Consider the following 24,314-nt stretch of genomic DNA (forward strand, 5'->3'; position numbering starts at 1 on the left):
TCATTCCCCACCATCCATGGCGGCGTGGAGGGGAAATAGTATTTAGTACAGCCAGGAACTTGTGCAGCAGCAGGATCAGCCATATACCGGCTGTTTCCTGCACCCGAGTCTCCCGTGCCGATTCCTCGCGTACGCTAAAAGATGCCCCTCTTGACAAGGCCTGTTTCGGATGCACTTTATGAACGTGAAAATACCTGTTACGTAAAACACTATCAGAAAAAACACTTTCCCCTCATACTATTCAGTTCAAACTTTAACAAAAGGCTTCTCTACAATAGCCCTCTTCCTGTTGTTTCTGAATTCTTTGCCTGTTTTGTTACATAGTCTATGAAAACAGCAGGGGCCCAGCACAGCAATACATAAAAGCAGCTCTACTTTTCATACATTCATTCTTCTTTCTCAGGTCGCTATTACTATAGTCACAGCCGATGCTGCCAGACTGTGCGGCCCGCTGAAAATCGCACCATGCTGGGCCCAGATCTACTGCTCTCTTCTGAAAAGAGGTGCCCGAAGGTAAAAAAAAAAAAAAAAGGCAAACGAACCACCTGTTATAGCTACTTTAGTGTGTAAGAAAGTCACTTCACTCAGTGATTTCATTGTAAGCAAGATACATTTATACAGTGAGCTGGGTAACCAGTGGCGGCTACAGCTTCCAATTTTTTTTTCCGGGGGGGGTCAAAAAGGGGGCACGATGGCTGGCTGGTGGGGCCCATTTGGGTGTTCAAAATAGAGGTTTCATTGGCAAGCTTTAGATATTCACTTCTTCACCTGAGTTTTCTCCTTGGAGATCAATTTTCATCTTGTATTTAAAATGACTTTTCAGCACTTTTTAACTAAAAAAAAGTACCACAAAGTAAATGAAAAAGAACTATCCAAATTATTTTGAGCATTTTCTTGTTTTCCGATGGCTTTAAGTGCATTTTATTGACAAATTTAAAAATATCACACAGGAGAAAACTCAGGAGAAAAAGTGAATTGCATATGGGTCCTTGTCTTTAACCACTTAGTGACATGCAGACGTATTAAAACGTCCTGCTGGAGCCTCTTAATGGCTCCAGGACGTTTTAAAACGTCATGCAATGCTACTGCTGCTGCACGCGCTCCCGTGCGCGTTCCCGCGTGTGCGTGCATTCCTGTGCATGTGCACGAGAAAATAGGGAAAAAACCTACACAAAACAAATACACCTTTATTTCCAAATACTATATTGTTACCATACTTTGTACTAGGGACATAATTAAAATCTTGTTATAACCAGGACAAAATGTGCAGATAAAATGTGAGGGTTTTATGTACAGTAGCAGTGTTTATATTAAAAATATAGGGGATGAAATTGGAGATATTGTGTATTTTTTCACTTTTCCTTGTTTTCCGATTTAAAATGCATACAAAATAAAGTAATTACTGAAAACATATATCAACCCCAAAAAGCCCAATTGGTGGTGAAAAAAACAAGATATAGATCATTTCATTGTGATTAGTAGTAATTAAGCTATTGGCAAATGAAAGGGATGAGCACTGAAAGGTGAAAATCGCTCTTGTCTGTTAGGGTAAAAGCCTACTTGGGGTGAAGTGGTTAAAATACAAGCTCTAGTTTATTGGCTAATTCAAAAGAAAAAAAACTTGAACCTTTCAGCTTGTAAGTCTTCTTTAGACTCTATTCCTGTTGACTGACAATTTTAGGTTATATATAATTATAAAAATCACTCCTTTTTGAAAAAAAAGGGGTAAAAAGTAGCCTAAAAAAAGCATTTTTTTCTACCTCAAGCCAGAACCATTGACCATATGAAGATTTATATCCATATGTGTTTTATGAAGATGAATGAATTGATTACATTTTTTCTATGAAGAATTTTTTGTGCAAATAAAGATTTGAACCTTTTTGAACTGCAAAATATTGCTGTGGGATCTTGAATACAATGTCCTTGCTATATAATAAGGTAGACAGACATTGTTAGCACAAACAATCAGAAGGAGGTAGAGAGATTTTTTTGTGTGCAAATATAAGTGTCATCCAGATACATTAATTACAAGGGATCTTGCAAGGATTAGGAGGTATGTATTGCAAATAGATAAGACCTTTGGTCTTCTTAACGGCTACATAGACTCAGGCTGACATGGAGATTTTTTTACAGACTCTATCCTGTACAGTGAATGCTGCTGGAGCCTACAAACAGTTAACTATATGTTACTGAGCTGGTGGGGCACTCAGGGGGCGCAGTGATTCCCGGGGGGGGCAGTGCCCCAGCATAGCGCCGCCACTGTGGATAGCTCTGAGTTACGTTTAAAGGTAGTTTTGAATTGTGCAGCATAGTATAAAATGTCCAATGTGCAGGGCCAATGTGTAGTAGGCAAGCAAGGCTTCTGCTTCATCTTCCTGGAGCACTTGTTCTTGTACAGCAGCAGCGGCATAGAATCAGCCATAACGCATTCTATGATTTGAATAAGGTTTCATCTGACAAATAATCGGAATCGGAAACTGCAGCGTTGTTCATTAATAACTACTTCCAAACAGGTATTTTGTTCAAGGTGATTGATTAATAAGGATAAAATGAAGAGGATTGGTGGGACTGGCACTAGATCACTGGCTGATGAAACTGAGGGTATGGTGTATACTAATACCGTGCCTCCAGAGGTAATTCAATTGCATCAATGTTTGTAGAACGACAGAAATTCCGGGCACCGGTAGTAGCAGCAAAGAAACACCTTTATTTCATCCTCAGATCAGAGATTAAAATAGTCAGATGTAAAGCCTGACAGCCTGTTTCGCAGAGTAACAAGCTCTGCTTCTTCAGAGGCAAGAAGATTACACCAAATATATCATTTCAACATTTAAATACAATAGTAACAGCCTTACCGCTCCAGACGCCACTCCCCCCAACCGAGCAGAGTACGAACGCCAAAGCTCCGAGCCGCCACCGTCAAACAGAGCCCCGCCCCTTCCGGGTACGTCATAGAGGGGCCAGCATCCCACACAGGGAGCCAATCGCGTAACATCGCGATAAGACGAACGCGGTATTAGGGAGGAGTGAGGACGGGCATCTAGTTGCCTAGGTAACCCGTCTTGGAGCAGGAACGCTGTAATTAAAAACAGAAACATACAGAAACAAATTACAATTAAAAACAAAGCGGGCTACTGGAAGTTCTGTTGCTAACACTATACATTATACCATTAGAGAAATTGATCCACAAAGAGAAGAATTCTGGACAAGTATCAACCGAGCCAATTGAAGGCAATAACAGCGACACCGATAATATCCCATATACAATGAGGGTAGTTCCGATCAAAATCGAGATTGCAAAATTATGGAACACACTTGTTCCATATCGAAGCGCAAAGGCCGCTGCGGGTGTCCACCTGGGGATAACGGGGGAAAAAGAGAAAAAGAAGGGAAAGGGACAAGAAGAGAAGAAAGAAGAAATAGGAAGAGATAAAACAGGTAAAAAAAGAAGAAGAAAAGAGAGAGAAGGAAGAAGTCATAATGGTTACCCACATTAAAACCACAATTTCATTGATGCTTATCCAGAAAACACCATAGCTCGTTACGTTCATTCAAACCTAGTCTACCGCAAGTATTAGTGATGGAGATCAACCTAGCTTTCTCTCTACGTAGCCATCTGTCTCTCTAGGGGGTACAGGGACCGTTTTTAGACCACAGAAACGGAGGCAATCTGGATTGCCACCATGTGTCTCCCTTATGTGTGCAATCAAACGACCTGCACCTTTACCCGTTTTTATTGAGTTATAGTGTTCCTGAAATCGGGTACCTAGGGGTCTAGTTGTTTTGCCAATATAATAACGTTTACACGGGCACAGTACAGCGTAAACCACAAACAAGGATTTACAGTGGAGAAGTTCTTTAAAAACGATTAATTGTCCACCCAGGATGATCGATTTACCAGGAAGAAATTGGTGACAGTGGGTACAGTTGTGGCACCGAAAGTTGCCCTTTGGTTTCATCTGGGTAAGCCAATCAGGCTCCCTTTTCTCCCTAAATTCACTCCTGTACCCACTGTCACCAATTTCTTCCTGGTAAATCGATCATCCTGGGTGGACAATTAATCGTTTTTAAAGAACTTCTCCACTGTAAATCCTTGTTTGTGGTTTACGCTGTACTGTGCCCGTGTAAACGTTATTATATTGGCAAAACAACTAGACGCCTAGGTACCCGATTTTAGGAACACTATAACTCAATAAAAACGGGTAAAGGTGCAGGTCGTTTGATTGCACACATAAGGGAGACACATGGTGGCAATCCAGATTGCCTCCGTTTCTGTGGTCTAAAAACGGTCCCTGTACCCCCTAGAGAGACAGATGGCTACGTAGAGAGAAAGCTAGGTTGATCTCCATCACTAATACTTGCGGTAGACTAGGTTTGAATGAACGTAACGAGCTATGGTGTTTTCTGGATAAGCATCAATGAAATTGTGGTTTTAATGTGGGTAACCATTATGACTTCTTCCTTCTCTCTCTTTTCTTCTTCTTTTTTTACCTGTTTTATCTCTTCCTATTTCTTCTTTCTTCTCTTCTTGTCCCTTTCCCTTCTTTTTCTCTTTTTCCCCCCTTATCCCCAGGTGGACACCCGCAGCGGCCTTTGCGCTTCGATATGGAACAAGTGTGTTCCATAATTTTGCAATCTCGATTTTGATCGGAACTACCCTCATTGTATATGGGATATTATCGGTGTCGCTGTTATTGCCTTCAATTGGCTCGGTTGATACTTGTCCAGAATTCTTCTCTTTGTGGATCAATTTCTCTAATGGTATAATGTATAGTGTTAGCAACAGAACTTCCAGTAGCCCGTTTTGTTTTTAATTGTAATTTGTTTCTGTATGTTTCTGTTTTTAATTACAGCGTTCCTGCTCCAAGACCGGTTACCTAGGCAACTAGATGCTGTCCTCACTCTTCCCTAATACCGCGTTCGTCTTATCGCAATGTTACGCGATTGGCTCCCTGTGTGGGATGCTGGCCCCTCTATGACGTACCCGGAAGGGGCGGGGCTCTGTTTGATGGCGGCGGCTCGGAGCTTTGGCGTTCGTACTCTGCTCGGTTGGGGGGAGTGGCGTCTGGAGCGGTAAGGCTGTTACTATTGTATTTAAATGTTAAAATGATATATTTGGTGTAATCTTCTTGCCTCTGAAGAAGCAGAGCTTGTTACTCTGCGAAACAGGCTGTCAGGCTTTACATCTGACTATTTTAATCTCTGATCTGAGGATGAAATAAAGGTGTTTCTTTGCTGCTACTACCGGTGCCCGGAATTTCTGTCGTTCTACAAACATTGATTAATAAGGATAGCTGATTCAGAAGAAGGTGAAGTGGGGGCCAACCTGCTTCAGAGGGCCCTCCACATGCGTACGAGAGGAATAAGCGCAGGAGACTTGGGCGCAGGATACAGCTGGTTTCTGGCTTATCCTGCTCCTGCACAAATTCCCATCCAGGTTAACCACTTAATGACATGATGACTTATAAAACATCCTGCTAGAGCCTCTTAATGGCTACAGGCCGTTTTTATAAGTCATACAGTGCTGCTGCTGCTGCTGTGCACATGCACGTGAAAATAGTGAAAAAAAAACACCAAAAAAATTACACCTTTATTTCCAAATGATATGTTGTCACCATACTTTTTACTAGGGACATAATTAAAAATGTTGTGATAACCAGGACAGCTAGGCAGATACAATGTGTGGGTTTTATGTACAGTAGCAGTGTTTATATTAAAACTATAGGGGATGAAATTGGAGAAATAGTGCATGTTTTCATTTTTTCATTGTATTTCCCTTTAAAATGCATAGAAAATGAAGTAATTACTGAAAACAAATATCAACCCCAAAAAGCCCAATTGGTGGTGAAAAAAATAAGATACAGATCATATCATTGTGATTAGTAGTGATTAAGCTATTGGCAAATGAAAGGGATGAGCACTGAAAGGTGAAAATCGCTCTTGTCCGTTAAGGTAAAAACCACCTTGGGGTGAAGTGGTTAAATACTATACCCCCTCCATGGGCTCCATGGGTGGTGGGAAATGAAATAATTCGGATTCAAGCAATTGCTGGAGGCCAAATTACAGTGTTTTATACTGTAACTTCAGCACCGTCTTCTGACGGTGCTGAAGTTACTCACTGCTGCGCCCAAGTCTCCTGCACTGGAATGAAAGAGTTCGCCTCCACATACCAATCACATAATACTTTGAGGGTGCATACACATATCCAATTTTGACTGGCCAGTTTTACCACTTGTCTGTATTATGAGAGCTTACCTACACAATTTCTCATAGAATTAAACATCTGTTAAGGTAGCCATACACTGGTCGATGTGCCATTAGATCGACCAGCTGACAGATCCCTATCTGATCGAATCTGATCAGAGAGGGATCGTATGGCTGCCTTTACTGCAAACAGATTGTGAATCGATTTCAGCCTGAAACCGATTCACCATCTGCTGAGCTGCTCCTGCCGCCTGTCCCCCCCCCCATATACATTACCTGACGCTGGCTCCCGGGCATCTTCTCCGCATTGCACGGCTCTGTTCCGGATCCATTACGGCGCTTCCTGTGTTACTCCGTGACCAGGAAGTTCAAATAGAGCGCCCTCTATTAGAACTTCCTGGTCACTGCAGTGACACAGGAAGCGCCGGGATGGATGGAGCCGGAACAGAGCCGTGCAGCGCGGAGAAGACGCCCGGGAGCCAGCCTCAGGTAATGTATACCTGATCGGATCGGCCGCCGCTAGCGACGCGCACTTTACCGGCGGGCGATCGAGGGTAATTTCCCGCACGGCGCGATCGACGGACCGATCCGATTCCGGGAGGGAATCGGATCAGCGGCTGCGTTTACCGCAAACGATTGGCAGCAGATTCGATCACAGGATCGGATCTGCTGTCGAAACGGCCGGGAATCGAGCCAGTGTATGGCTACCTTTAGCCCTTGTACTACATGGGAATGGTATAATTGGTTAATTAAATTGGATGTGTGCACACATACCTAGTTCAAAATTCTTTTCAACACTGGAAGCAGAGGTTGCTCTATAACGTGTATTTTTGCACACGCTATGCAGAATCGCATTGTATACAGTGTAGAAAGTGCGATACGTGATCCATTGCAAAGTTGTGGTGTGAACATGCCCATACAATGGTATGGGCAGGGATTTCGCATGTGGCAATGCAGCACAATGTGCATAGTGTGAACACAGCCATATTTGCAAAAATAAGTCATTTCTTTCATTTCCGGCACACTGCGTTTCTCGCCAGGGCTCTTCTCTGCAGTCAATAATCTGTGCTATCACACTTCTCGCTCTCTGACCGATTTTATTATTTTCATTTTGTTGTCTTTTATTTCATTCATTCATTTGTGAGCTTGCACCATTTATTTATTTATTTTCCACAAAGCTTTTATTGAGTTCAATCATTAGATGTTCCATCCAACAAACAATCAGTTCTTGAAGCACGGCAAAGTGTATCAAAAAACAATTGACAGCTTTTACCAGTATTGTTTACATAGTATTGACCACCAGTTCTAATTTAAACAAACAGCCATTGAATAGGTGTATTATCCTCATCATTATCTTCCAGCTTGCAGTGAAGCTATTAGCAGGGTTGGCATGTTTATCCGGTGGTTCTGTCAGTTGCTTCTTCCCAGAAGTGTCAAAAAAAAGGGGAAAAATATATTTTCACTTTTTGACACTAGGTATGGAAGAGGTGCTGTGAAACCAAGCTAGTTTATTTTGCTTTGGACAAAATAGCGCATTTTTTATTTCATTTAGGGATCAGGTCTTTATTAGTTTGGGAATTTTGTCCATTTTGGACGCTTTTACCTCCTCCATTTCACAAATACATTCAAACTTTTGTTTGCCACTCTCTAGCACAGGGTAGGGAACCTATGGCTTGGGAGCCAGATGTGGCTCTTCTGATGGCTACATCTGGCTCACATACAAATCAGTAGGGGTTGATTCACTAAGCTGTGCTGCTCAAGCAACGCAGCTTAGTGTGGCAGAGCAAGTAAAGTTCTCAAAGAAGTGCACGCTACTGCTGTAGAATGCACCACTAACTTACTCACACTCCCCCCAAAATGAATGGCTGCTCCAATTGTCCCACTCTGGATCCTGTCAGGTCCAGTGACTTTGTAGGATGGGATCCCCACACTTTGATTGGTCCAATAGACCGCCTATCACTTGACTTCTGATAAGGTTTTACTGCAGGGGAGTTAAAAGAGTCATTAGCTCTGCTCTGCTTCATAGTTTAAAATACAGAGTGTTGTTTGTAATTGCAAATATGACAAAATAATGCAATGTTATATATAAAAAAGCTATATATGTGAAAATAAAAATATGTGACTCTTTGCTTTACTACTAATGTTTTATCAATTATATGTACTACACATACAATTCATTATATCATACTTTTTTTTGCTTCAGTGCCACTTTAATATATAGGAGTGAATTGGAAAATCTAGCATGATTTTGTACTAACTCCCTCCTACTCCACTTCTTACATTAAAAGCTGAAAAATCATTTTAATGCAGTTATTACCTAATGCAGTTATTACCTAACACAGCAGTATAATTCCTTTAATATGTCAGGATTGGTAGTTATGATGGATCATTTCAGATACAAGCCAAGCTAATGGCGCAGCACTATGGATCTCTCTATGGATCTTTAAAATGGAGTAGTTCCTCAGTGTTGCGCTGTGGTTAGATTGGCCGGGCTTTTCTCAGTCCTCTCACATCCCAGGAACATGGGGGTAACTATTATTATTATTTAGTATTTACAGTATATAGTGCCGACATCTTCTGCAGTGCTTAGTATATAGAAATGTCAATAACTGTCCCTCAGAGGAGCTCTCAATCTAATCCCTAAGTATGTCCATTGTGGTCTAGGGCCAATTTAGGGGAAGCCAATTAACTTATCTGTGTATGTTTTTGGGATGTGGGAGGAAACTGGAGTGCTTAAAGAAAACCTGTAACAAGAAAAAGTTCCCCTGGGGGATACTCACCTCGGGTGGGGGAAGCCTCCGGATCCTATCGAGGCTTCCCCCATCCTCCTGTGTCCCACGGTGGCGGCAAAAAAGGTCTCGGAACGGTGGGGATGTAAATATTTACCTTCCCGACTCCAGCGCAGGCGCAGTATCGGCTCTCCGCTCAGGGATAGGTGGAAATAGCCAATCGCTGTTGGGCCACTCTAATGCGCAGGCGCAAGTCTCCTGCGCCTGCATAGTAGGGCAGACCCGATGGATATCGTCTTTTTCCGCCTATCTCCATGCTGAGAGCAGCAACAGCGCCACCCGCTGGAGCCAGGAAAGGTAAGTAAATGTAGCTTGTCAGGCTTGTCGAGCCTGGATTGCCGGAGACTTCAGGGGAGCCAGTGCTGGATTGCCTGCAGCTACAGGGGAGGGGGAAGCCTCATTGGGATGCTGAAGCTTCCCCCTCCCGAGGTGAGTACCCCCGAAGTGAACTTTTTTTTTGTTATAGAGTTTCTTTAAGGCAAACCCACACAGACAAGGGGAGAGCATACAAACTCTGTGCAGATGGCTGGGATTTGAACCGAAGACCCAGCACTGCAATCCGAAAGTGACTATCCATTACGCCACCCTGAAGTCTATCCACCCCCCCCCCCCTTTCCCCAAGGTTATTCTTCTGAGGCAAGGGATCGATAGTTGCAGGCGATCGGCTACAACTATTCTTTACTAGCTAATAACCAAATCACCATTGAAAATTCCTGCTGATCACGACACCCAATTGACCTGACCAGCTACTACCCAGTGCGAGAAGCTCTGCATGTGAAACAGTCATCCATAGAAGCACATAGATGGCTATACGAGACAACTGCTTACTATCTTCACTATAACAGGAAATCCAGCAATTGGAAGAATAGGTGAAATGTCACTCAATGTAATTCTTCTATTGCGTCTTTTTCATTTCTGCGCCAGTGAATTGGGTGCAGGGTAAGCAGAAGGACGTCTCACACTACTGCCGCTACAATTCCCGGCAGCGTTAAATCCTAATCCCCCTCCAAGTCATAGCAACTTGGAGGGAGAGATAATACGGGGTCCAGCGGTCGCCGGATTCCCAAATTACCCTTGCGCAGGGGCAAACCCAGGACTTTTAAGGGGGGGGGGATGAGGGGAAGGGTTCTGAAAGGTCTCCCTCAGCCACGCACAATACAGTATAATAAAATGGTAGCAGGGAAAGAAAGGGAGTGGTGCTGTGAGCTGCAGGATGCCTGCAGATATTCTGGTGTCTCAGCTTGTGCCTGTCCCCAGGCACGGATTAATTGAAAGAGGCGCCCTGGTGGTTTATAAAAGCACTTAAAAGCAGTTTAAAATTGACAAAATATTTTGAGGTGGCTTACCTCAAATAACGAAAATCTTTGATGAAACAAAGGATTTTATTAATAGCACAGGCAACGTGTTTCACGGGTCTGAGCCCGCTTCCTCAGACCAAATAACAGCGCCTCTTTCAATCAATCCGTGCATTCTATACCCCCATACCTTATGGTCTGAGGGGTTGGGACAGAATACACGTGGGTTACCGCAGTAGAAATCTCCCTTCTTTTTCCAAGGAGAGCGACCGCATCCAGATCCCTAGGGGTCACCCCGAGTGGAGTCGGGTTTGTTGTCTCCACCTGCTTCCTGTGGTCGGTTGCCCCACTGCAACCCACCTTTGTGAGTAGTTTTGTTTCCATCTTTTATATCCACCATTGGTTTGAGATATTACACTATTGGGCTCCGGTCCCTGTCTCCTGTGTTTTTTCTCCAGAGGGTGCACAGACACCCACACCTTGCCACCTGTCCCCAGACACTGCACCGGCCCTGGTCTGAGGGGGGAACCTGGGCAGCTGTAATCCCCCCCTGCGTTTGCCTATGCTGCGTGGGTCATGGACTATAGCACTGCTTCTATAGCCGTGCCAAACTCAGGCACTCCGCAACGAGAACAGGCGATCCGCTCCTACTGAAGTCTACAGTTAATGTAATGTAGGTAGTAGAGGCCTGTACTCGGTGCCATAGTATAGCAAGACTAAAATAAATATTTCTGCCTGTGTTGTAAGAATAAGAATGACACCATTTATATTGCCTGTTATGTAACAGATCTATTTTTAAAACAAATGTATTTTTAAAATGCAGACACGGCAATTTTACCAAAGAGTAATCAGAACTCCGATAATCCATCCCCACAAAATGCCACCAAGATATTTTATTGTCATTCGCTAGCACAGGTGTCTTGTAGCAGCTCCAGGTGCGCCCTACTATGAATTAAACATGACGGGTGACCCACAAACCTTAGAGAAATGTAAGCAGGCAGATGTATGAAGCAAGAGATTTGGTGTTCTTATCTCCTGCAGGGGATGAGCAGCCGAGCTGGACTGGAACTAAGCTGAGAATTCGAAGTGATATATTATTACCCATCGCCATTACCAGGAACTAACCTGCTTCATGCGCAATGAAACAGGCTGTATAGCATTCCAGCAAGACAAACTGGTATTTTTAATAATGCTTCTGTTGTTTTTCTCATTGTTATACAGGCCATTTAGAAATAGAATGGGATTGTAGAAGGGAAGTGGGATACGTGTGTTTGCAAAATTATTATTGGACTTCTAGATTCTTGCCCTCTATTTTGAGACTTGTGGCTTTCATAATCAATAAGAAATGTTTTTGTGATGAGATCACATTAGGATTTCTGTGTCTGTCACCTTGTGAAGTCGGCCTGCTGTGTGACTGCAGTGATAATGGGAGGCAAGGCCTCTGCAATGACATGGCAGATTGCCTCCATGCAAAAAAGGGAACAGGAAAATGGTCACCGAAAATAGCCGCAGGTGGAATATCTGTAAAATTGCCAATATTCTACTGATAGGCTTTATATAATTACAATAGTAAAATACAGCAAAGTAAAGTCCCTGGTACAGGCCCGGATTTACCTCAGAGGAGCCTATAGGCACAAATCTCCTGGCACCTTAGACTTTGCCCTCTAGTTATCTACAAACCCCCCCCTGAACCGCACTGCAAGTGTGCTGGTTGGCCCAGCTGTCACTCCTCCCTTACTTTCCTTGCCCATCATAGGTAGCTACAGGTGCCCCTTAGTATTAGGTAGCCAGACGTACCCTCACCATTAAGTAGCTAAAGTTGTCTCCAAGTATTAGGAAGCTAGTGGAACCTCAATATTAAGAAGCTAGAGGTCTCCCCAAGTATTAGGTAAGAGGAGTGAGCCCCCTTTCCATCATCAGACGCCTGTAGGCACGTGCCTACAGTGCCTTATGGTAAATCCAGCCTTGGCCTGGTATCTGACACCCATGGGGATCGCCTGATGCATGTGCTTGCCAGTTGCTTGAGCAACCGGCCTAAAAAGCACAAACCTCCCCACATGCAGCAATACTTACCAAGCTTCCAGTAATGTCTTCTAACCTTCCTATTGCTTCGTCCTTCGTGTATGGCTCCTGGTGCATCACCTGACCTGCGTGAGGTCACATGACACGCTGGGAGCCATGCAAGGCCACCGGAAGGTCGGTGGGAGCTACAAGAAGGTTGAAAGACGTCACAGGAGGCTAAGTAAGTATTTTAATCCTTATAAAACCCCTGCAGAACCGCCAAAACTTTGTCCCCATTATTCCCTCAGGCATGCCGGTTAGTTGAGAATTCCAGAGTTCCAGATAATGGGGACTTTGCTGTATCTAATTTTTACTGATATTTTACGAACGCCTAACCCATTGTCCAGGGCTGGATTTACAGCTCCGGAGCCTATAGGCACATACCCTCCGGCGCCCTAATCTCCGCCCCTTAACAGGCCACACCCCCACTGTATTGAAATGTAGGCTGATACTAGCAGGAGTCAGTGGTGGTAGGTGGGTGGAAGAGTGCGGCAGGTAGGTATAGAGTGCGAAGTAAATAGTCAGTGGGGGTAGAAAGGTGGGAGAGTGCAGTGGGTAGGTACAGAGATCTCAGAGGGAAGTCAACGGGGGTAGGTAAGTGGGAGAGTGCAGCAAGTAGGCATAGAGAGCAGAGAAAGGAGTCAGTGGGATTAGGGAAGTGGGAGAGTGCAGCAGGTAGGTGTAGAGGGCACAGAGAGAAGTCAGTGGGGGTAGGCAGGTGGGAGAGTGCTACAGGTCAGTGTAGAGGGCATAGAGAGGAGTCAGTGGGGGTAGGTAGGTGGGAGAGTGCAGCAGGTAGGTACAGAGAGCAGAGAGAGGAGTCAGTGGGGGTAGGTAGGTGGGAGAGCGAAGCAGGTAGGTACAGAGAGACGATGCAGTGGGAGTAGGTAGGTGGGAGAGTGCAGTAGGTAGGTACAAAGAGAGAATGCAGTGGGAGTAGGTAGGTGGGAGAGTGCAGTAGGTAGGTACAGAGAGACGATGCAGTGGGAGTAGGTAGGTGGGAGAGTGCAGTAGGTAGGTACAGAGAGACGATGCAGTGGGAGTAGGTAGGTGGGAGAGTGCAGTAGGTAGGTACAGAGAGACGATGCAGTGGGAGTAGGTAGGTGGGAGAGTGCAGTAGGTAGGTACAGAGAGATGATGCAGTGGGAGTAGGTAGGTGGGAGAGTGCAGTAGGTCGGTGTAGAGGGCACAGAGAGGAGCCAGTGGGGGTAGGTAGGTGGGAGAGTGCAGCAGGTAGGTACAGAGAGCAGAGAGAGGAGTCAGTGGGGGTAGGTAGGTGGGAGAGCACAACATGTAGGTGTAGAGGGCACAGAGAGGAGTCACTGGGGGTAGGTAGGTGGGAGAGCGAAGCAGGTAGGTACAGAAAGACGATGCAGTGGGAGTAGGTAGGTGGGAGAGTGCAGTAGGTAGGTACAAAGAGAGGATGCAGTGGGAGTAGGTAGGTGGGAGAGTGCAGTAGGTAGGTACAGAGAGACGATGCAGTGGGAGTAGGTAGGTGGGAGAGTGCAGTAGGTAGGTACAGAGAGACGATGCAGTGGGAGTAGGTAGGTGGGAGAGTGCAGTAGGTAGGTACAGAGAGAGGATGCAGTGGGAGTAGGTAGGTGGGAGAGTGCAGTAGGTCCGTGTAGAGGGCACAGAGAGGAGTCAGTGGGGGTAGGTAGGTGGGAGAGTGCAGCAGGTAGGTACAGAGAGAGGATGCAGTGGGAGTAGGTAGGTGGGAGAGTGCAGTAGGTAGGTACAGAGAGACGATGCAGTGGGAGTAGGTAGGTGGGAGAGTGCAGCAGGTAGGTACAGAGAGAGGATGCAGTGGGAGTAGGTAGGTGGGAGAGTGCAGTAGGTAGGTACAGAGAGACGATGCAGTGGGAGTAGGTAGATGGGAGAGTGCAGTAGGTAGGTACAGAGAGAGGATGCAGTGGGAGTAGGTAGGTGGGAGCAGGGCCGGGCCGAGGCATAGGCTGGAGAGGCTCCAGCCTCAGGGCGCAGTGTTGGAGGGGGCGCACAATTCATTCAGCTGTCATTCCTAATTGTGTATGAAGCAGAAAGAAATAAGAAAAGGGGATGCATAGCAGTGACTGCAAGCCAGATAACTAGATATTAAGGTGTTGGGGAGGTTGTGGGCCCTGTGGCGCCTCTTAGTCTAATAGCAATCAGTGTGTGACGGCTGGGTGGGAGGGATGGAGGGGCGCACTTTGGTGTCTCAGCCTTGGGTGCTGGAGGACCTTGTCCCTGCTCTGGGTGGGAGAGTGCAGTAGGTCCGTGTAGAGGGCACAGAGAGGAGTCAGTGGGGGTAGGTAGGTAGGTGGGAGAGTGCAGTAGGTGGGTGTAGAGGGCACAGAGAGGAGTTAGTGGGGGTAGGTAGCTGGGAGAGTGTAGTAGGTAGGTATAAAGATCAGAGAGAGGAGTCAGTGGGGGTAGGTCGGTAGGTAGGTGGGAGAGCAAGATAGCAACAGCGTAATAACCTTTAAAAAAACATTTTGTAACAGCTGATACAAATCCTGCAATAAATCTGCAGTTTGTCTACTTCCTGCTTTCATGGAAGTAGACATATTGTTATCTCTGTCATGGCACCCAGCTGAGACAGAGGAGAGATCAATTTACTATTAATCACAGATGACAGGGAATTAGACAGGCTAAACTCTCTTAACACTTACAGGGTCCTTCTGTCCTAAGAGTTCAGGTCACTGTGCAGGAGTTCATTCAGGTGTTGGAGTGGGCGGGGTTCCGGGTGGAGGGGCGGACTTGCGGCAGATTCAAATTCTTCTTCTCCCAATTGCCCGAGGATCCAGATAGCGGCTGAAGGGGACTCGGTGGGCAGAAGAAGGACTCAGAGGATGGAGAAGGACAGCCGGATCTGAAGGAGCGGTGGCGGCAGGTTCCAGCGGCGGCAGCGGCATCAGCAGCGAGCAGCACATTTCATAGGATGCTCACCGGGGTTGACGTCACTCAGAAGCGCCCGCTGCGTCCCACACTGTAACCATGGCGAGGACGCAGGGGGCGCTGCTGAGTGACGTCAATGCTGGACACCAGGAGCCGATAATATCCTTTCATCCGTGCCGCTTGCTGCTGCCGGGGGATGGAGCCGCCCGCCATCGCTGCCGCTGGTATAGAGGGTGGGAAGGAGGGAGGGAGAAAGAGAAGGAAGCACTTTTGGTGGCCAGTGAGCCACCCGCCCCTTACAAATGGCTCCGCCTCTAGGCACGTGCCTATAGTGCCTATTGGTAAATCCGGCCCTGCCATTGTCACTTGAAACCTTCCTCTATCAATGCCTAACTCTAACCAACCCCCCAACCACCAATGACACATCATAGGGTGGAATAGAAATCTAGCATAGATTATAAGGGGCAATGGGAAGTAGAGACGTAAAATAGCAGCACTGGTAAGCAGTATTATGCTACAGGCGACGCTTGGTAACTGGGACAAACACTGTGTTATGAAACTAGGTAAATGACCAGTGTGGACGACCAGAGTTTGCAGAAAGACTGAGGCAAGAGAGATCTGTGCAATAATATTTAATATACAAAACACATGCAAGTGATATCACAGTGGGAATAAAATGTGCACTACAAACCTCAGTGACTCTATCTACACTAGCTAACTAAATACACGCTAATATAAATATATACAAATATACAACAATATGGTACAGGAAACAGCAGGCATGACACAAGCTCATAGTGGAATTTGGGTTCAGCAACAAGGAACAGAAAAACAGAACAAGAGCAGAAATGTCCAGAGAATCCGGGCATACAGCTCAGGCACAGCTAAAGCCTCATACACACATACGAGGTATGCCGCCTAGTGGGGATTGGGACTCCATTTCTCGGGTGACGGATTGACACTGTACAGACACATCACAACTCTCCAGGCTAGCAACATGTTCCATTGCTATGTGGAGGAGAGGAGTGCGTGGCTTCACACGGCAGGTGGGGTGAGAGGAGAAAATAATGCTCTTGGCCCAGGGCTGGATTTACCATAAGGCACTGTAGGCACATGCCTACAGGCGCCTGATGATGGAAAGGCGGCTCACTCACCTCCCCAACTGCCTCCCTCCCTCCTTCTCTATGCAGAGTCCTAAGCAGAGAGTAAATGAGAGGTTACTCGCCTGTTCTACTCTGTATTCCACTGACCTGATCTCCCTTCAGTCAGGGGCACCAAGCTATCTATCCAATTCATGGGGGCACCTCTAGCTACTTAATACCGAGGATAGCTGTGGCTACCTAATACTAAACGACACCTGTGGCTACCTACCCCATGCAGGGGAAGTAAGGGAGAAGTGACAGTGGGGTCAGCCGACATATTTTTGGTGTGGTTCTGTTGGGGTTTGTAGGTTTGTGGAAGGCGAAATGTAGGGTGCCAGGACATCTGTGCCTATAGGCTCCTGTGATGTAAATCCGGGCCTGTTTTGGCTAAAACTATATGCCAGGCTGATCACTAGCCTAGGTGTCGGGGGGTGTCCCAGACACATGGAAGATTCTCACCAGAGGTGGTCGCTATCAGCCACATTGGCTGAGTTTCATATAGTATATGCATACAGCTTTAGTCTTTGAAGAGCTCGTTAACAAAGAGGTTCCACCTGCTGCATGATGTAGCCAGAAAGCCAGCATAATACACCGCCCGCAGTCAGAGCAGAGCAACACAAGGACAGTCTACATGCAAGATAAGGCCACATTACTGGTGGCCGGCAGTGGAAATCCAAGGCTGCTCTGTACCACCACCAGCAGACACAAGGTAATAGGACTAAGTATTTTAGAAGTTGAACAAAAAATGTTGATACTATTAGTTTCTAAATATCGCAATAATTGGTCAGATCTGTACATAAAACCTGAAAGAGGGTCAACAGTGAAAAAGAAGTTCAGAGAACCTACTCATAGGGTTGATATGGCGTACTCGTAGCTACTCGGATCGAAATTTGAATAAGCTGTGACCATTGGAGGGAGGGTGTTAACATACCCATGCAGCCATCTGATACGATGAATTACATCGTGTCTCTGACAGACAGACACAGAATATTTATATTGCGTTTTTCTCCTGGCGGACTCAAAGCGTCAGTACTGCAGCCACGAGGGCGCGCTCTATAGGCTGTAGCAGCATTAGGGAGTCTGTCTTGCCCTTCCGGGTTGAAGGAGGAAGTGCGGGAGTGGAGTTGAACGTGACTTGCGATGCATCGAATCAGATGGCCACATGGGTATGTTAACTCTTTCTCCCGTGGTAACAGACGTCTAGCTATGAAGCTATGAATACTCAGTCATATCAACACTACCTACTGTTTAATTCAATTACAAAGCAGTGATTACATATATCTTCCTAAATCACTTATCTGTCTGAAAATTATGAGCATATAAAGTATGAACGGTAAAAACAGAAAAGCCGCCTGAACAGATAACTCTCCCTGGAGTTAAAATATTTTGCCTTTATAACAATACACAGCATGGCTCGCGAGCATCACTACAATGTGCTTCACCGCTGTGTTTTCTGTCATTATACCCAACACAATCCTTACACAGCAGGCTGCCAGTACAAGAAATGGCTTCTTACATAAACTGTGCTGCTAAATATCAAGGGACTCCCAGGATTCTGGCTATAAAACAGAACCCGATAAGTTGGAAAGGGACACTCAACAGGGAACATGTTCCAAAAATTAGGTTACATAAGTTTGCGTTTTTTTAAAACTCTGCTGTGAAAAGGAATTTACAACTAATGGGGAAATATGTTTTCACAAGACTTCATTAAAACCTTTTAAATTGTTTCTTTATCAGTGGACCATATTGAAATAATAATAATAATAATAATAATAATATAACAAGAGTATGTGAGGAGCAGGTGTTGTGGAAACATTGCAATGAAATGGTAGGACCTTAGAGTATGACTATGGTAGGGATTGCGGTAAATTGTGAGCTCCTCTGAGGACAGTCAGTAACATGGCTATGCACTCTGTGCTGCAGAAGATATCAGTGCTATACAAATAAATAATAATAATACATTAGGACATTACACTATGGCTATGGTAGGATTAGATTCTGAGAGCCGTCCTGTGCTCCAGAAGATGTCAGTACTATATAAATACTAGTTAAAATTAGACAATGTTGAGGCGTACCTAGGGCGTTTGACACCCGGTGCTGGTTATTATAAGACACATCCCCCCCACCGCCCCTCCTCCAACCCCCCCTCCCACGAAAAAAAAAAGGAGCGAGTGTTGCATACTAAGCGCGACACTGTGGGTAATGCCAGGTATAGGTGCTCCCTGTATAGTAACGTGGGCAGAATTTCACCAGAAATCGTAAAGTGGGCAGCATTTCACCAGAAATTAATCGTAAAGTGGGCAGCATTTCACCAGAAATTAACGTAAAGAGAGCAGCATTTCACCATAAAATAATCGTAAAGAGAGCAGCATTTCGCTATAAAATAATCGTAAAGAGAGCAGCATTTCACCAGAAATCGTAAAGTGGGCAGCATTTCACCAGAAAATAATCGTAAAAGTGGGCAGCATTTCACCAGAAAATAATCGTAAAGTGGGCAGCATTTCACCATAAAATAATCGTAAAGAGAGCAGCATTTCACCATAAAATAATTGTAAAGAGAGCAGCATTTCACCATAAAATATTCGTAAAGTGGGCAGCATTACACCATAAAATAATCGTAAAGTGGGCAGCATTTCACCATAAAATAATCGTAAAGAGAGCAGCATTTTGCCATAAAATAATCGTAAAGAGAGCAGCATTTCACCAGAAATCGTAAAGTGGGCAGCATTTCACCAGAAAATAATCGTAAAGTGGGCAGCATTGCACCATAAAATAATCGTAAAGTGGGCAGCATTGCACCATAAAATAATCGTAAAGAGATCAGCATTTCACCATAAAATAATCGTAAAGAGAGCAGCATTTCACCATAAATTGCAAAGTTGGCAGCATTTCACCATAAAATAATCGTAAAGAGAGCAGCATTTCACCATAAAATAATCGTAAAGAGAGCAGCATTTCACTAGAAATCGTAAAGTGGGCAGCATTTCACCATAAAATAATCGTAAAGAGAGCAGCATTTCACCATAAAATCGTAAAGAGAGCAGCATTTCACCAGAAATCGTAAAGTGGGCAGCATTTCACCAGCAAATAATCGTTATGTAAGCAGCATACACCAGAAAATAATCGCTATGTGGTGAGCATTCACCAGAAAATAATCGCTATGTGCGCAGCATTCACCAGAAAATAATCGTTATGTGGACAACAGTCACCAGAAAATAATCGTTATGTGGGCAACAGTCACCAGAAAATAATCCTGTAAAAAAAAAAATTCACTCACCTGGCCGGCCTTACATGCGCAGCTCCCTGACAATCCTCCAGCGACGATCCTCCTGCAGCCAGTGTAAATCTCCCGCGCTGACAGGCAGAGAGCAGGGCTACGGGAAGATGGTGCCCAAAGCCCTGTACTGGAGACACAAATAGTCTGCAGAGCAGGGCTTCGGCAGCCATCTTCCCGTAGCCCTGCTCTGCCTCCAGAAGGCAGTCCCAGCAGTGGGCTGCGGGGAGATGAACCGGGTGCGGGCAGGCAGCGGCGGGGGAAAGAGGCAGAAGGAGGGGACCCAGGTGAGGGGGGAGGGGGGATCTGTCCCCCCTCCCCACCGCTGTCCCCCACCCCTCCTTCTAGCGCTGCTCTTCCCCTTCCATGGGGGGTCGTGGCAACACCCCCTTGGGTGTCAGTCACCCGGGGCACCACGCCCCACTGCACCCAATGGTAGGGACGCCACTGTTTTTGTGTGTGTGTGTGTGTGTGTGTGTGTGTATGTGTATGGGGGGGGGGTGCACGAGAGGATGGAAGAGAGATGATAAGACAGAGAAAAACAGTAGGAGAAAGAGATAGAAGAGAGTAGGGGTAAGGTATAGAGAGGATAGTGAAGACAGTAAATGGGAAGAGACATGAGTGTCAGTGTGTCTGTTGGAAAGAATAGAGTGAGGGAAAGAGTAAGAAGAAAGGGGAAGAGTAAGAAGCAGGGATGGGTGACACAGAGAGACACAGGCACAGGTCAAAGAAGAAGGGAAGGAGGCATAGGACAGAGGGAATTGGAGGCAGCACAGAAACAGGTGAGAGATACCTGACCAGAAATGCAATATTTTACAGGGCCATACTGAGAGATAATACACAGATATATTGCATTGTGGAGGAGAAATAACGGGTGAAAGGGAGAGAGGATATACCAGGGAGAAATGATGAGAAAAGACATGGGGGAGAGCGAAACACACTTCAGTGAGAAATAGAGGTAATTTGAGACTTGAGGAGGCTATCACATGAGCAGCTCAAGAGCAGGAAGTATTCAGCTGGCTTATTCGTCTAGACCTTCCTCAGTGCTTTGTCTCCTATCACTACAGAAGTCGGCTGATTGTAAGCATTGTTATCTGTATCCACTGGCCTCTGCAGCATATTCAGTTTGGAGTTACAGCAGCCAGTGGATACAGATAATAATGAGGACAGCCAACATCTGTAGTAAAAGAGAAAGTGAAGTCTTCTATAAGACTTCCTTCTTTACTAGCACACAGCAGGGGTACAGGGACATGCTCATGCTTGGCTCTGTACTCTGTCAAGTTCCCCAGAGCTGCCCCATGCTTTGTACACACGCTGCTGCTACATCCAAAGTCAACTGTTGCCGGTAATGAAAAGGGGCAAGGCAGCAGCACAGTCTGCAGACATTCTGATGTCACAACTTGTGCCTGTCCCCATACAGTTCCCTGGTCGCAGTCTGAGGGTGGATTCTGGGCAGCAGTAATCACTCCCTAAACTTGCCTATGAAGTATTGGTTTTTTTTCTCCTTTAAGTAGAACCCGAGGCGAACCTTAGGTCAAGAGCTAAAGACTTACCTAAGGAGCATAAACCCGACTTACCGGAGCACCACACTTCAGTCAACAAGTAGACATGGCCATGGGAAGTTCACTTACTTGTGTTTCGTGGCATTCTTCATGTGAATCCAATAATTCCTCCAAAGCATTGGGCTCCCGTGAAGGGCAAGTGTAATGCTGGGGGACCATACTTTCTGACCACCCAGCACAACAAGGCTAAGAGCTGGATAATGGAAGAGGTTACACAGGCTGCCCAGAGCAACTGCAGCTCTGGGCTTCCGATATCGCTACAAATAAAACACAATGGCAGCTCTGAGCGATGTTGCGCTGCCTTAGTTCACACTGTGCTGCCTTAGCGATAGCAAGCATTCAGACAGGTACAAGACAGGACTATAGATTGGAGCATAACGAGTAGCAACCGCAGCTCACAGTCACGTCCACAGAAGCAGAGCAAGCTGGCTGACAACAGTCATCCAGCAAGAATCCACCCAGGCAAGACTACAGGATAGAAAGTAACTAATTGCAACTGCAGCCTATAGTTACGTTCCCAGAAACTAGAGTAGCAGGAATACTACCAGTCACCAACGTGGTGATGGCAGAATCCAAGCTATCTGGATAATGGACTTCACTGACCCACCGCGGATGCAGCGAATGTCCATCAAGCATGGCACTAGGCAATACACAATAATAAGAAAAATAACAAACGACTCAACTACCGGATAAATATATATTTGCAAGTCTGCATATATATTTATCAAGAACTAGGTATAGCACAAGCAATGAGGTCGCATAGAACTTCAATAACAGAACTATACAGAGTAACCAGGTGCCCAGTAGATCAGCGTACTGACCACTATGTCGGACGGGGTACGAAATGGAAGGCAGACTTTTATGCCGGCATCAGCCAATGGATGCAGGTATGCAAATCTCCACAAAGCTGAATGGTAATCACTCAATCCACTGCAACGGACAGAATACGCTACAGGAGGCATCCTTAAAGCAAGTAAGTTAACTCTCTGCGACCCCGACCACTTGCTCAGGTGCTAAAGTGTAGAGCTTGGGCAGGGCCGGCGCTTCCACAGAGGCAAAGTGGGCAATTGCCCCAGGGCCTCCGACCTCTGCTGGGCCCCCAGGTAGTCTGCCTGACTGTTCCTGTGTCCCTCATGTTGTGCAGCTCAGCTGCAGTGGCAGGGCCAGCATTTAATAGATCCAGGAGAGGCTGCAGCTAGGAGGAGGGGGTGATTTGTATATAATAATTGCAGAGCGGAGGATAATTAAACTTTACTGGTCCTGTTATGATACACGCTGTGGCTCCTCCACTTCCTCATAAGTTGTATGTGCTGTGCAGCCAGCCAATCACCATGCGGCTTCACTCCTTGCATGGTGATTGGCTTGCTGCACAGTACATATAATTGATTAGGAAGTGAAGGAGCCGTGTATCATAACAGGACCAGGTAAAGTTTAACTACACTCCGCTCTTCATTTATTATATACAAAGACTGCTACACACATACTACTAGCTGCTTCTCAGCAGCTAACACATGCTGGAAAACGTCTGTGCAGGGCTGTGAGACTGGTATCTGATGTCAGACAGAGCAATACAACCCCTCCAACAGTTAACAGGACTGATGTAATCTGAGAATGGAGCTTCCCGGAGACACTTGCCAGCATGCAGACAGCAGCCATAGTGCACCCACCTGATGTACAGAAGAGAGGGGGGATCTAGTTTGGTGTGTGTGTCTGCGTGTGTGCATGTGTGTACAGTGTGTCTGTGTACAGTGTGTCTGTGTACAGTGTGTGTGTGTGTACAGTGTGTCTGTGTACAGTGTGTGTGTGTGTACAGTGTGTCTATGTACAGTGTGTGTACAGTGTGTCTGTGTACAGTGTGTGTGTGTGTGCGCGTCTGCGTGTGTGTACAGTGTGTGTGTGTACAGTGTGTGTGTGTGTACAGTGTGTCTGTGTACAGTGTGTGTGTGTGTACAGTGTGTCTGTGTACAGTGTGTGTGTGTGTACAGTGTGTCTATGTACAGTGTGTGTACAGTGTGTCTGTGTACAGTGTGTGTGTGTGTGCGTCTGCGTGTGTGTACAGTGTGTGTGTGTACAGTGTGTGTGTGTGTACAGTGTGTCTGTGTACAGTGTGTGTGTGTGTACAGTGTGTCTGTGTACAGTGTGTGTGTGTGTACAGTGTGTCTGTGTACAGTGTGTGTGTGTGGTGCATGTACAGTGTGTCTGTGTACAGTGTGTGTGTGTGTACAGTGTGTCTGTGTACAGTATGTGTGTGTGGTGCATGTACAGTGTGTCTGTGGGTGTGTGTGGTGTGTGTACAGTGTATCTGTGTTGTGTAAAGTGTGTGTATATTCTGTATATTTGCAGGCTTTTTATATATTGCCTGAATAGCGTGTAGGTACATTGGAGCATGGCATAGCTTTGTGGGACAGTCTTGGGTGACATTAATAGGTTTCCTGATTGACTCTGCTGGTATATCTGTTTTGGTCCAAGAGGTTCAGACTCTGCTGCTTTTTTTTTGTTTGTTTTTTTACATGAGGCATCAGAGCTGCCTGATGTATTGTAGTCACACCCCTGCTCAGCTGCCTTGTAATAAATCACCTGTCCCTGCAGCGGCTTCATCCTGTGCTCCCTCTTCAGCCTGCTGCCTGCCTCTCTATATCCAGCGCATGTTATTTACACATAACACATGCTGGATGGAGAAGACGCAGGCAGCGGGGCTGAAGACGAAGCACGGGATGGAGCATCCGGGACAGGTGAGTTATTACAAGGCAGCTGAGCTATACAGTGTGCGCTGGCCACGGGAGCAGTTGGTGGGAGACCGCTAGGGGTAGCAGCTGGCTTGGGGGCTGACTTTGTTGGGGGGGTAGTGGGCCCCCAAGTTACTTTTGCCCCGGGGCCCCTGCATGGCTTAAACCGGCCTTGAGTTTGGGATAAGTGAGGTTTGCAAATTTGAGCACCAACACCAGTGGCCAGCCTAATTCTTTCTGGTTGATTGGATCCGAGTACAATTATTAATTTCTGTCATATTTTACTGAACAAACATCAAGACAAACTCTGGTGACTACTCCCTTGGAATTTGCAAGCTTCATAGATGACGTCTGTAACATCAATCCCTCTTTGGTTGATGTACA

General features: G+C 45.8%; 1 protein-coding gene across 1 annotated transcript in view; it reads right to left on the minus strand.

Moving 5' to 3' along the window:
- The window catches only part of NECAB1 (N-terminal EF-hand calcium binding protein 1), a 332,817-nt gene that overhangs the window by 257,764 nt on the left and 50,739 nt on the right, over nt 1–24,314 (minus strand). The gene's annotated exons all lie outside the window — the stretch shown is intronic.

This window comes from Hyperolius riggenbachi, chromosome 5, assembly GCF_040937935.1.
Source record: "Hyperolius riggenbachi isolate aHypRig1 chromosome 5, aHypRig1.pri, whole genome shotgun sequence".
NCBI lineage: Eukaryota > Metazoa > Chordata > Amphibia > Anura > Hyperoliidae > Hyperolius > Hyperolius riggenbachi.